Source organism: Peromyscus maniculatus, chromosome 3 (genome assembly GCF_049852395.1).
Source record: "Peromyscus maniculatus bairdii isolate BWxNUB_F1_BW_parent chromosome 3, HU_Pman_BW_mat_3.1, whole genome shotgun sequence".
Classification (NCBI taxonomy): domain Eukaryota; kingdom Metazoa; phylum Chordata; class Mammalia; order Rodentia; family Cricetidae; genus Peromyscus; species Peromyscus maniculatus.
This window is the reverse complement of record NC_134854.1, coordinates 27007734-27022693: the sequence shown is the minus strand read 5'-3', so window position 1 is coordinate 27022693 and position 14960 is coordinate 27007734. Positions and strand designations below refer to the sequence as shown.

General features: G+C 37.2%; 1 protein-coding gene and 1 pseudogene across 1 annotated transcript in view; one reads left to right on the top strand and one right to left on the bottom strand.

The window, feature by feature from the left end:
* The window catches only part of Znf804b (zinc finger protein 804B), a 522342-nt gene that overhangs the window by 72056 nt on the left and 435326 nt on the right, over positions 1-14960 (top strand). The window lies entirely within an intron of this gene.
* Positions 1-14960, bottom strand: part of LOC102910383 (protein transport protein Sec61 subunit gamma pseudogene) — a 195031-nt pseudogene that overhangs the window by 32501 nt on the left and 147570 nt on the right.

Here is a 14960-nt window from a genome sequence, read left to right as displayed (position 1 = left end):
GGCTGAAAAACCCTTTTTCTTTATTCAGCTACTGAACTGTTATGTGGGAATAGAGATGAGAAAGATGAAGTAGTAGTTTCTGGGCTTTTTTTCAGTACCCTTTGTCTATGATCACACATGCAATTTTGAGTTGCTTTTTTTTTATTTATGATCAATGAATTCACTATCATGATTGTGTTGACCAGATCATAATGTACAATTCATTCTTTCAGAGATTCATAGACTTAAGATTGTCCTCTAATTAAATATTAGTCATTATTTTACAAATTCTAGGTGTAATAAATCATAAAGCTCAAATGATACAGTTGAGTAGCTTGCAAACCAAGATGACTATATTCCAGGGAAATCAAGAACATTTTGTAGTCCATGATTTTTAGATTAAACTTTCAATCAATAAAAAAATTTAACTGGGCACTGGTGTTTGTCTGTAATCTCAGCATTTGTGAAGTTGAGAAAGATAACTGTGAATTTGAGGACAGTTTGCATTACAATAGGAAATTCTAGGTAGTCCTGAGTTACTCAGGAAAACCCTGCCTTAAAATAAAATCAATTGCAAAGCAAGAAATGAGGGATTCTGTTCCCAGCACAGTAGTTTTTAACCTGAAGTCAAAACAAAATTATTATTGAAAGAAGTGGTATATAATGTCATATAATTGGATATGCTTTTATATTTAATTATGGGATAGAGAGATGATTTAGTGGTTAAGAGCCTCTCTGCTCTTGAGTTGATTCTTAGCAGCCACATGGTGACTTACAATTAATTGGAAAATAAAAGGAAATAAAGGTAACTTAAAAGTGTGTTATTTTAATAACTTAAATGATTTTGATTAAAACACTGACAAATACCTCCTGTTTTCAGCTGGATTGTTAAAATTTGAAGGGTGGGCGAGAGGGGGAGAACAGGGGATTCTGTGGCTATTATGTTGAACTGAATGGTGTTGTAAAATAATAATAATAATAATAATAAAAAAAATAAAATAAAATATAAAAAAAAAAAAAAAGAATATTTTAGCTGATCTATGACAATAAGAACTCGGGGTAATAGATATTTGAAATCTTGTCTTCTTTCAGTTGTTCTACACTTTATTCTAAGGGTAACTGACAGAATGCTGTATCTCATACCCCACTCACCATTCAAATTCATTTGTTGAAGCTTTCTATGAAATCAGTATGATCTGAAGGTATAGAGACCATATACTAGAGTTTAATCCCCACTATGTTGCATTGAAAAACTAGAAACTTAATCTGACTATTGCATGTAGAGGTGGACATTTGGGAGATGGTGTCATTGTATATGCTTATCAGGGTATAGTTCTATGATTGAGTAGTGGGGGTTAGACATAAAGACAGAAACCAGAACTGTGACATGGGATTTTTCCTGTCTCTTTTCATAAGATTCCCTGTACTACCAATCCAGGCCTCTCCCAACAAGTAATGTATTACCAGATAAAGGCCGCAAACCATAATTGTTAACTAAATAAATTTATTTATTTATTTATAAATTTATGTAGCTTAAGACATTTCATTATAGAAATACAAACTGAACTAATACAAAACTCAAAGTTGTTACAGTTAAACTTATTCAGAAGTAAAATTAAATTCAAGGGTATTCTAGTTTGCTTACTGTTTGCTGTGATAAAACACTGACCAAAAGTGACTTAAGGAAAAGAGTATTAATCTGGAGTCAGGAACCTGGAAGCAGGAAGTGAAACAGAGACCAGGGAGGAATCATGCTTACCAACTTGCTCCTGGATCAGGTCAGCTACCTTATGTTATAACTCCAGACAACATTTCTGGGGTGACACTGCCCACAGTGGCCTGGGCCCTCTCATATCAACTAGCAATCAATAAAATGCCTCACGCATCTAGGCAGTGGTACCAGGTCCTGGGCTCATTGCATGAGTTTGCTGTTTGAAACCTGGGACTTATAAAGGGACGCTTGGCTCAATCTGGGAGGAGGGAACTGGACCTGCCTGGACTGAGTCTATCAGGTCGATCTCAGTCCTCAGGGGAGGCTTTGCCCTGGAGGAGGTGGGAATGGGGATGGGCTGGGGGGAAGGGGAGAGGGGCAGGAAGGGGGAAAACAAGGGAATCTGTGGCTGTTATGTAGAACTGAATGGTATTGTAAAATAAAATAAAATTTAAATAAAAAAAAAAAGATATTTATGTAAAATCCTCTGTGAGAAGAAAAGGGTACATTTTAATGACATGCAGTATAATATTTTACTGGATGTATGTTTTAATGCGGTGTCATTGAATATGTTGCTCATTATTATCTTCTTAACTTTGCAACTTCCAAGTTTTTCACAAATCAAATATATTACTAAATTCATTTTTGTTTTTGGACAGAAATTAGGTACACTTGAGTTCATCACCCGATTTATGTTTTAGTAATCTTTCTCTTTTCTCTGTTTTAAACTCAATTCTGATGTTTCCAATGACATTTTGGCCCAGTTTTGTCCTTGGAGATTGTGATGGACATTCTTGATTTTCGACTGGACAACATCATGAGTTTATTAAGACCCTAATAGCTGGTTACACTACTGAGGTATTTTTTTTTAATTCAATAATTTGAAATGGGAAGACCCACTTTTAGTCTAGATCTTTTGAGGTAAGTAGATCCACCTTTAATCTGGGCCACACCCTCCAGCAGCAGTCAGTATAAAGAACACATTAGAGGGAGATCTCATTCTGCTAGCTTGTTTTCTTCCTTGCTATTAAGTCTATCCCTTCCTGCCATTAGGGATTCATGATTTTGGCATACACTGAAGACCAGCTAAGATATCCAGACTTAAGGACTGAACAACTACTGAATTCTTGTACTTACTGTTGGACTAGCTGAACCACAGCCTATAAACCCCTCTAATCAATCTACTTTCTCTATTATCTATCTATCTATCTATCTATCTATCTATCTATCTATCTATCTATCTATCTATCTATCTATCTATCTGCCAGCCCACCCATCCATCCATCTTTTTATCTGTCTATCTATCTATCTATCTATCTATCTATCTATCTATCTATCTAATTCATTTGATAAGTTCTGTTCCTCAAGAGAACCCCAATTAATATAGATTTTCTTTAATGAGTGTGCCCAAATCAAGCTAAAAGGAAAGGGCAGAAACACTCTTGGTTAATTTCGTACAAACAAAATCATATGTGATTACTAAAAATAATTAGACTAAGACTTACATTGCCAAGTGGCATTAATTCTGTAATTAAGGTGTTTATGTTGATGAAATTAACCAGAGCACAAGTGGTTCATGAAAAGTTACTCAGGCCCATTCAAAAGTTAGTCATGTGTGTAAGATAAATATTTTATATTTAGAAACATTTTCCCATGAAACATACACACTAGTACAAGTCACTTCAAATTCTATTAGAAGACAAAGACATACGTTTTTTAATCTCATTCCCTTGACCTGAACTTCATATTTTTGAAGATGTTGAGGTCCCATATACAAGCTATTTTAAAATTTTTATATACAGTATTCTAAATCACCCTTACATCTGAAAACAAAACAAAGGTGAAAGCATTTGCGTAGAACAAAGTCCTTTACTCTATGGTGACAGATATGTTGATACTGTGGAGACAAATGAGTGACACAGCCTTAACCAGACTGCATGACAAGAGTGCAATTATTAGCGTCAGTAGTACTCATAACATTACAGTAACTTCAATGCTATCTTGTTCATCCTGCACGAAGAGTGAGAAATTTCCCTCTCCTGACAGTGGCAGAGTGTAAACAGTGCAAAAATACGATTTAGCATTGGACAGTGACTAATACATTTTTATATTGTAAAAACAAAATGTGTTTGGTAACATCTTAAGTATTACTGCCTGTATGCATTATTTTGAAATTTTCCCTGAAGTGGGGCCCAGTCTCGCTCCCTATTGAAGCTCTTACCTTATGGAGAAAGCAAAGCAGAACAGCGTGATTCTGGAAACAACTTTCGATCATAGTGGCCTCAAGTACAGACCCGAGAGCCACACGGAAAAGCACAGTTGCTTTCTGTGTGGTGCAGCAATTTCTTTTCGAAATTTCCTCTTCCCTCCCTCCCTCCCTCCCTCTCTCCCTCCCTCTATTTTCTCTCTTTCTTGTTTAGTTTAGTTTTGAGACTGTAATTTAATCACACATTTCTCCCTTCCCAGTCCTGCCATGTACCACTCCCGGCTCTCCTAATTTGTGGCTTCTTTTTCATTGATTGTTAGTGCATGCAAATATGTTTTTGTATATAAATATATATTCCTACATATACCCTGCAGACTCCATATAATGCTATATGTTCATTTGGCACTGAACAACCCATTATTGTGTTCTTTACTGGGGGAACTGCTTCTCCGGTGTTTAGTTTTACGCAGTTGTTTGTATAGGATTTCCGTTTCTTTTTTTTTTCTTTTTTTTTTTAAGTAAATTTATTTTACAACATCATTTAGTTCAACATAATAGCCACAGATTCCCCTGTTCTCCCACTCTCGCCCCCCTCCTCCCCCCACCCCACCCCCCCATTCCCACCTCCTCCAAATCAAGGTTTCCCCCGAGGACCGGGATCGATCTGGTAGACTCAGTCCAGCCAGGTCCGTTTCTTATGAGCAGGTGTTTTAGAACCCACTACCTATGATGGGACACTTCGCACATCCTTGAGGCATGGGGAGGGGCTTGGACCTGCCTCTCATAAATGTACCAGGCTCTGCTGACTCCCAATGGGAGGCCTTACCTTCTTGTAGGAGGGAACAGGGTGTGGGTGGACTGACAGGGAGGCTGGAGGGGCGGGAGGAGTGAAAAGGGGGATCTTTGATTGGTATGTAAAATGAATAAAAATGTTTTTTCTTAATTAAATAAATAAATAAAAAGATTTATTTGGGAAGGAGGAGTCAAGGAGAGTGGCTGCCTCTGCCAGGGTGGAAAGCTGACTTTTCCTGCTCAGGGATCATAAGAGCTAGAGAATCAAGGAGTTTGCTGTGAGACTGTGCTTTCTGATGAGATCAGAAGCGAAACACAGAAGTCTCACTAACATGACTATCCAAATGTGAGCTGAACAAGGATTTTACTAACAAATATGCCAAACTGGACAGGAAAAGGCCCATGATACCTCAACTCTATAACAAAGAAACTGCCGCACCCCACAGACGGCAGCTGTGCTTTTCAGTGTGGCTCTCAGGTCTGGACTTGAGGCTAATATGATCGAAAGTTGGTTTCAGAATAATGCTGTTCTGCTTTGCTTTTCCGTAAGGTAAAAGTTTAAATAGGGAGACTAGACTGGGCTTAAGGTCTTCGGCTTGGTGGCTGCATTGTCTATTTGAAGCATCTTAATATTTAGTGAAAAGGGCTAGGTGAATTTGTGTTGTCTATTTAGTGCTAAACACTGATCACTTTTGTTAAATTTTTTTTTAACTTATGAACTTGCATTTATGTAATACAAATATAAAGTTTCTGTCTTTTAACACTCTCTGCTTTTTATTTGCTCTCCAGTTGTCTGCCTTAAAAATAGCTTACTTTTATTTATGTGAACTTAAATGTCCATTTCAAAGATTATGAGGAAAAATCCTTTGCCTTCTTGTGTACAGATGTCTTTTTTCAACTTTACAAAGATTCAGGACACAATCTGGTCTCTCATTTTTCTTATGTTCAAGACTCTTTTGTACAATTTTTATGTACAAGAGGAGATAGCTTATGCTTTCCAACTTTCTTTTCATTATCAATAACATGGATTGAAAATTAACTTTTCTAAATGCAGTCATAGGGTTACCTGATGCACTTGATTTAAATTATAACTGACTCATTGTGAGAAAATTATAGTATTAAAATGAGGTAGCTTCATTTTAGCTCTTAAGAAAGAGATGTGAAGATTTCGTCTGTATCTTTAACAAAGCTGTGTGGCACACGAGCATTATACTTTCAACTTGATTTTTTCTGCTAATGGCTTTGGGAAAAAAATCAGTGGAAATTGTATTTGAATGTCTGCTTCTTTATTATCTTAATGTAGAGCCTATTTTCTATTGATCTTATGGAGAAATATGAGCTTCTCAGATGTTCTGTGTTATTTCTAAAATAACCACCAAAAAATAAAAACATTACCATAAATCATCTGTTTACTATATATCCTATAGTTAGGAAAATGAAAACTTGTGACTTCACGTGACATGCTCCAGGCTTCAGTGACAAGATCCATGTTCCTTGGATATTTATATAACACAATCCATTTTGAGTCTAATGCTAAAATTACTGATTGTTTTTTAAAAAATTCAGGATCATTATTGTAAAAATGAGATTAGGTTTTATGCAGATAAAAGTCATAATAAGAAAGAAGTCATAGACAGTGCCCTTCTTCAGGAATGGGTCTGGTTCTCAGCACCTGTGTAGTTTTTGAACACACATGACATCTACTTGAAATATGTGTTCAAATAAGAGGCTGTAACCAGGATGAATTAGAATTCCAGAAATGAAAGTCATCTTCTAAGTAAGCAGCAGTTATGTGTGGGGACAATTCTTCCGTGTTAAGAAAAATTGTATCCAAAAGAGCCCTTCATAGATACCTATTATTATTTTTTTTTTTTGGTTTTTTTATTATTATTATTATTATTATTTTACAACACCATTCAGTTCAACATAATAGCCACAGAATCCCCTGTTCTCCCCCTCTCGCCCACCCCTCCCCCCAGCCCACCCCCCATTCCCACCTCCTCCAGATCAAGGTCTCCCCCGAGGACCGGGGTTGACCTGGTAGACTCAGTCCAGGCAGGTCCATTCCCCCCTCCCAGACCGAGCCAAGTGTCCCTGCATAAGTCCCAGGATTCAAACAGCCAACTCATGCAACGAGCCCAGGACCTGGCACCAATGCACAGCTGCCTCCCAAACAGATCAAGCCAACTGACTGTCTCACCCGTTCAGGTGGCCTGATCCAGTTGGGGGCCCCTCAGCCTTTGGTTCATAGATCCTGTGCTTCCATTCATTTGGTTATTTATCCCGGTGCTTTATCCAACCTTGGCTTCAACAATTCTCGCTCATATAAATCCTCTTCATACTCACTAATTAGACTCCCAGTGCTCCACCAGGGGCCCAGCCGTGGATGTCTGCCTTCAGATTCCTCAGTCCTTGGATGGGGTTTATGGCATCACTATTTGGGTGTCTGGCCATTCCATCACCAGAGTAGGTCAGTTCCTGCCGTCTCGCGACCATTGCCAGCAGTCTTTTGAGGGGGTATCTTTGTGGATCTCCGTGGGCCTCCCTAGCTCTCTGCTTCCTCCCCTTCTCACCTTCCCATGTGGTCTTCATTTACCATGGTCTCCTATTCCTTGTTCTCCCTCTCTTTTCTTGATCCAGCTAGGATCTCAGACTCTTTCCCTCGACTGTCGCCCTTCATTGTTCCCACTCATGACCAGGCTATTCATGTAGATCTTGTCCATTTCTCCGTTTCTTTTTTGGGGTCCCGTTTTCCAGGTAGCCTCACTGGTGATGTGAGTAGCAGTCTAGTCATCCTTGTTCCACATTTTTTTTTTTTTTTAAATAATTTATTTTTATTTTGTGTGCATTGGTATTTGGCCTACCTGCCTGCCTGTCTTTCTGAGGGTGTCAGATCCTCTGGAATCGGAGTTATAGACAGTTATGAGCTGCCAGGTGGGTGCTGGGAATTGAACCGGGGTCCTCTGGAAGAGCAGCCGATGCTCTTAACCACTGAGCCATCTCTCTAATCCCGATACCTATTATTTTAACTAAATACAATTGTGATAATGCACAAATGTCACAGAAGAATGCAGCTATTGTTTTGCATTCATTTGGAATTGTAGTGATTATAGATATTATAGTCCAAGAATAAACTAAAGACCTGAAATTACATATTCAGACAACACTCATCCCTGGGTGCTTTTGTATTCTAACACAGACTTATGGGAGAAGGATACACTAGATCTTCCCAAGTGACTGAAAAGCCAAGTCATTTTAAGAATCATGTGACTGCATGTACATGACAATGGAGGTACCTGGGAAATTTTGTCAGGAACTTACAATCCCCTGTGGCATTTTCTTCACAGTCTCCTGACAATAGTAACATATTGTTATATTTGTCAGAATTATACACTTAAAATGTGTTTGTTTGATTGCATGTGAGTTATGCCCTGCAAAGTGTATTGAACAAAGTGTTTGCTGGGGTGGAAACTGGACACGATATTGATGACAAATGCTGTTTTCCACTGTTTCCACATTTGGTCTGATAGCTCCTCATACTTTAGTCAGTCCATGTGTAACTCATCGGAAATAAAGACATGTAAATTATTGTGTTTGTGTGTGTGTGGTGTGCATCTGTATTTGTGTTTACATGTGTGTGGGGGCTCCAGAATTGACAATGGGTGTCTTTCTCAATTTATCCCTACCTTTTTTTTTTTTTTTCAAGACAGGGTTTCTCTGGGTAGTTTTGGTGCCTGTTCTGAATCTCACTCTGTAGAACAGGCTGGCCTGGAACTCACTGAGATCCTCCTGGCTCTGCCTCCTGAGTGCTGGGATTAAAGGCATGTGCCACCTCCTCCTGGGTAGTTTCTCCCTACTTTATTTATTGAGGCCAGATCTCTCCTGAACACAGGGCTTGCCTATTCTTGCAAATTTAGGTAGCCAGCTTGCCCAACCTATCCCCTATGCTGACCTCCAGAGTGCTAGGGTTACATATGAGCTGCTATTTCTTCCTGGCATTTACATGGAGCCTAGGGACCTCTGGGGCTCTCAGGCCAGAGTTCAGGTAAGTGCTTTATCCATTAAACAAAATCTCTAGCCCAAAAGTAATACATAAAAATAAAAGTAGTGAAATACTTATTTGAAAAATGTGTAGCATAACATCATGACTGATGTTTGCTATCTTCAGAGGCTCCAGCATTTAGCACAGGATGCCTAAGAAGAAAGCACCAGCCATCTACTGCACAGTTACTCGTGGACAGAGCTTCAGTGTGACCAACTGAATCAACTGGGGTTTTCTTCATTTTTCAGGTTAAGATTGGACTTTATAGATTTGTTATGGTAGTAACTTCAGTGGTGATAAAATAAAATGTCACAGAAAAACAAGATACAGTTGGTATATTGCTTTAGTTCTGGAAAATTAGCATGAACTCAAGATTATGAAAAGACACAACTTTTCTAACTCCTATTGTTGAAAACTCCAAAGACAGGTACCTCTGTGTCCCACCTACCCTTACAGGGGCTATGCTCCCTTGTGTTAAGATTTTGATTTTTAATTCCAGGCATTGCTAAGGAAACTGGCATTCTTAAACAAAATTGAATCTATTTTTAGGGCATTGATCACTGAGATTGGACATACAATTTTTTATTATTACTAAAGGCTAAGATTACTTAAAAATTTAAACCCTATTATTGAATAGGACAAAGAGCTGAATTGAAGAAGGCTTTCAATGGCTAAGAGACACAAGTAGAAGCTTGAAATGCAGTTGCAGTGACAAGTCTGTGAAAGGACATCGATTCAAAATGAAATACAAAGGAAAATGGAAAATTCGATGTGCAGTGAGGTGGTTGTGAGCTAACAAAGACACTTTTAGAAACAGATGCTCATTTTCTTAAAATATAAGTAGGGTAGATACAGATACATATATAGCCTGGGTAAACACACATGTATTATTTCTATGGCAAAATTTAAGATTAATGTATGTACAGGTGTTTTTTGAAAAGCAAGGTTCAAGTGTGTTTTAAAGCAGAAAATAGAAACATGTTAGGCTCATTTTTTCTGCACATGCAAAGAAAAATGCACATCTGTTAGTGTGTAACAAGTGTATAGGAAAGTGGATTCATTTTGACTTAGCCAATATTTTCTATGATCAGTCTAGAGCAGAAGAGAATATCATGGCATGTTTCTGTTCAAAAGTTTTCAGAACATCAGCATTATCACCAAGTAGAATGGTATTCCACCTATTGATCATATTCGATGGTCATATACATTAACTAGTTAATGCCATATTTTGGTATGATCGTCTCTTTCCCAGTATGTTGTCCTATAAGCATGTGGTCCCTTGTAGTCTACCAGTTCTGTTGCAGTTCCCTTCTCTTCTGCTTTGCCCTGGCAGTATTAACGAGCGGCCAGTGGGCAGTACTGGAGATTGCTTTGTTTGTTTATAGTTCAGTGTTAGAAAACCCTGCAAAGTTAAAACCCACTCAAAGGAAAACTTACAACACTAAGTGAAACAGAGTACAATGTAGCAGGATGTAACATTGTTCAGTGACTTATATTTAGGTTGTCTTTGTTTTGAAGCTTCAATAAATGACACTTAGCAAGTTTTGGTGTAATATCAAGAAAAAATACCTGGTTACTCAGGAAGTCTAAATAGTGTCTGTCCTCTTTCCTCACATATCATAATATCTCACATGCATATCTATGAGCTGCATTTTTCACATACTTCAATATAAGGAGCACGTGGCAGCACCCTGCATACAGAAATTGTTGGAAAATCCAGCAGTCTTCCTTAGGCCCAGGATTAAAAAAATGCACCAGTGTCCATTTCATCCACCCTCTTGGCTAACAATTATGGGAAAATAGTTATCTTTATTGAGATGCAATATTCATCTTACCATGCATACCATTATATAACATATAAACAATCACAAAGCCAGTGTTTATGATTGTTATTTTAGAAAAAAATTAATAAAAGCTTTAATTTTTATTTTCCTTTTTTCATGAGTAATCTTAATGAAAGAAATGGGGCTTTTTAAATGATCTTTAGAATTCTCAATCTCTTTTAGAGCTATAATAGGATTGAGAGATGAAAAAATTTTAAATTGTTTTTATAATCACTGTCATGCATATAACTCTGAAGGCAAAGCTAATATGTGTTTTTTTTTTCAAAGCAAGCAATCTACCCATTAGCCATATCCTCTAGGCTTCAGACCTACCATGTTTTTAAGCATTTAGCATACATACATACACACACACACACACACACACACACACACACACACACACACACACACATATATATATATGTACTTCCTCCAGATTCCTCTGTCTAACTCTAAATATAACTGACTTGGTCCTTTGTACACACTCTAACACTCCTGAAAATTGTCAATGCTATTGTTACCCTGAACTTTTGTACCATAACTCAAGCCTTTTCTTTCTTAATTTTAAAGATTAAATGGTGTCTCAACTCAGAATTAAATTTATTTGGAAGGGGCTTAAAGGTCATTATTTTTTATTTTATTTTATTTTTTTGTGTTTAAATAGTGGAATGGCTACTTATGCTAAGTAGGTATTACCTTACAATTTCTATTGTACACTTTTCCTGGCCCCTCCTAATATGAAGCTGGTAATTACTTTGGCAGAAGCAACAGCTCAGATTTCTCTGGTTTTGACAGAGGGTAGGCCCTTGGCCAAGCCACTTAAACCCAGTGTCTGTTTCTTAATCCAAACAACTGAAAGAAATTGACTTCACTTTGTAAGACATGTATGAATTCCTTGAATTAGTCATATAATAATATCAGCACTACTGACAGCATCATTAACTTTAACAAGTTGTAGCCATTTTTCTCATAATAATTAAATATTGCTAAGTAGTCACTAATGTAATGGACATTAGTAATTTGGTGAGTTATGAACTGAAGTACATCTTGAGCTTTCTGAGTTCAGAATTCCCATTAAACACTCAACTGGACGTTGCAAAATTCATTTCATGTTTTTGGTCGATTCCATCTTCGTTTTGATAGCTAGATTTATTTTTAGAGCTGGTGTCATCATCGCTCTCAGCTTATTTGTTACCTGCATAAATACAGTTGAGTGGTGCATCATCGCAGGCCTGAACCATGCCCAATCAGCTACATCAGGTTGCTGGCATCATATTTTTGATCAATCCTAGTGATGACTTTTTTATACTTGGTTCATTGAGAAGATGTTCAGCTGTTCACAACCTAATATCAACCACAATGTTAAGTAAATTATATTAAATTTCTTCTTTAATCCATATAAAAAGTTACAAAATAGATTCTTATACCTTCTCTACCTTTGAGGAAGACTGAACAAAGCTAGTAGTGGCAGATTGGATGTTTAAGGTAGCTGCATTTGAGAGTCTTAATCCTAGTTAGCATTAAGTAAAAGACATTGAAATGGAAACTTGATATTATGATTCAGGAACACAGTCTTTGGAATAATATACAGTGAGGATTGAATCCTTTACCTGTCAGGTTAGCGTCTGAACCTGGAAGCAAGCTCTTACACTATTTAGCTCTTTGGCCAATTTGCAAACAAAATATAGTCATACTGACCTCTGTCTTTGAGGCTAATGAGAATACTGAAGCAAATAATCTACACATAGTCCATGGTTTATTGTATAAATTGTTATCATGTGACATCGCACCTCTCACCAACTGGTATTACCCCTGGTTTAGTTACCGGGATGCTGAGAAAGAAGAAGCACAATACAAGTTGATAGTCACGTAGAAGATGCATTTTAAAGTATGGTTAATATATCATGCACCCCAACAAACTTTTCTGAGGGTCAGAGAACAGAACAGCCCCTATGTTAAACATAGAGGTCAGGCAGTTAAGGTAGCACATGCCTTAAATCCTAGCATTCCAGAGGCAAAGATCCACCCTGATCTCTGTGAGTTCAAAGCTACATTGGAAACAGCCAGGCATTGTGACACACATCTTTAATGCCAGCACTTAATATTTCATGTCTTGTTTGGAAAGGACACACGCCTTTAATCCCAGGAAGTGATGGCAGGAAGCAGATAGATATATAAGGCGAGAGGACCAGGAACTAGAGGCTTTTAAGCTTTTAGGCTTTTTAGCAGCAGTTCATCTGACATCCATTCCAGTGAGGATTCGGAGGCTTTCAGTCTTAGGAAACAAGATCAGCTGAGGAGCTGGCAAGGTGAGGTTGGCTGTGGCTTCTTCTGCTTCTCTGACCTTTCAGAATTCACCCCAATATCTGGTTCCTGGTTTGTTTTTTATTAATAAGACCATTAACATTCATGTTACATTAAAAAACATTCATTCTGGTGCAGAAACACAGCCCCTGCAGCCCTCCAAAGACACAGCTGTGCATTTTAACCATAGTGAATTGAGGAGCTCTGCTCTGGCCCTATCACCCAGCAGTTGACTGTTCATTTAAAGTATTTCCTTCCTAATGATCATTGTCATTAAGGTAATTTGCTTGATTGGCAGTTTACTCTTTCTTATTACTGGGTCCTTTGTTAAAGACAGTTTCCCATCTGGACAAATATGTTGTAAATGAAACATCTTTTCTAGAATAATAATATCTACTTTTGTTTATTGAGCAACTATTTATGAGATAAAGTGCCTTGCATTTCATTTTAAGTCACCCTTGATAATCCTATTGTTTTAAAAATGTTGAGCTTTTTCTGCATTCTTTAGAAGAGGAAATATTAGTAAATATATATTATAATGGATCAGATTTAGTAACCAGTATTCCTAACATATTCCATTCAGTTTCATTTGATGGGGATTTATTAAATTGCTATCAGATCAAATTAACTTCTCAGGGATAGTTTTGAACTGAAATGAGACTGAACTGAATAAATTAAATGAAAAGTCACTGGATTGAACATAGAAAGATTCAACAATTAGTACAATTATATTTGAAGTAGAGAAGGCAGAAGAAAATAATAAGGGGTGTTAATGAAAGCTGTGTTAATGAATCAGAACATATTCCATAGTATGCATGAACCTATAAACAAAGTTGATTAACTATAAATAACAATATTAAAATTCTTTAGAAGTTCCAAATGCAGAAGTCTTATACTTCAGATAGTAACAATACAATGCTCATTGACTTTTAAAAAATAAAATTTAACAGTGAATGGTTATACTGCCTTAAAAAATCACATGGGTAATTTTAGGGCTATCATAGCACATTTAAGTCATCATTTTCAACATTTAGATATAAAATTTTATTAATGTTCATTATGTAAATTTACCCCTGATCAAAGGATCATCTGCCCTTTGCCTTGCACTTCTGGGATGTACCTTATGTCACAGTTAATGGGGATATATTTGTAGGGTAAAGTCATTCAAAATAGATCTTTGGATGGGGCTAACCCCACTCCAACCTTGTAATGAGTTGTCTATTTCAAAATGACTAGCAATGCAACTTAGGGTGGGAGTTATATTTTTTATTTATGTTTTTCGTTTTTGTCTTTCTATGGTGTATATTGGTGTGGTGCATAGCTGTGTGTGCATGTGTATGTGCAGGTCCATGTATTTGTGGAGGTCAGAGGACATCAGGTGCCCTACTCTGGTGTAAGTCTTCCACCTTTTTCTCTTGAGATATGTTTTCTCAATGACCTTGGAGCTTGCTGTTTTTCAGCTAAGCCAGTGAAAAACAAGCCTCAGCTAGTCTCCTACATCTACATTGGCAGCACTGAGATCACAGCCACACAATGCTCTTACCCACTGAACAATTATATGTTATTGCTGGAAAATTAATGCGTCTTGACTAACTGTGGGTAAGAGTGAATATGTCATAGCTGGACCCTCCTAGACCCTGCTTTATGTGTCTCTTCCTTTGGTGGGTTTTAATGTGAATCATTTCCTTGTAATAAAATATAACCATGGTTACAAAAGCTTTAGGGAGTATGTAAACCTTTTAGATCGTGACTCAAACTAAGAGTGTGTTGGGGATTTCCCCTCTGAATTTTCTGAAAATTCAGGAGGTACTATGGACTACATATTTGGGCATTACAGTGGCTGACACTAGGCCTTCATGATAAACATTATAAGCATTAACTTATAAACACCAAACTGCCTTCAGAATTTTCCCAGCCTAACTTACATTCATCAGAATTTTACTATTATTTTAGGCATGTTCTATTTCTTAAGAAGAGACAATTAAACACTGAAGATAGCTACCACTGAGACAAAACAAATACAACACTATCAATTTTCTTGTACATAAGATTACCTGACATCTATTATTTTATTACTCTGGACTGTTCATTAGTAATATGCCA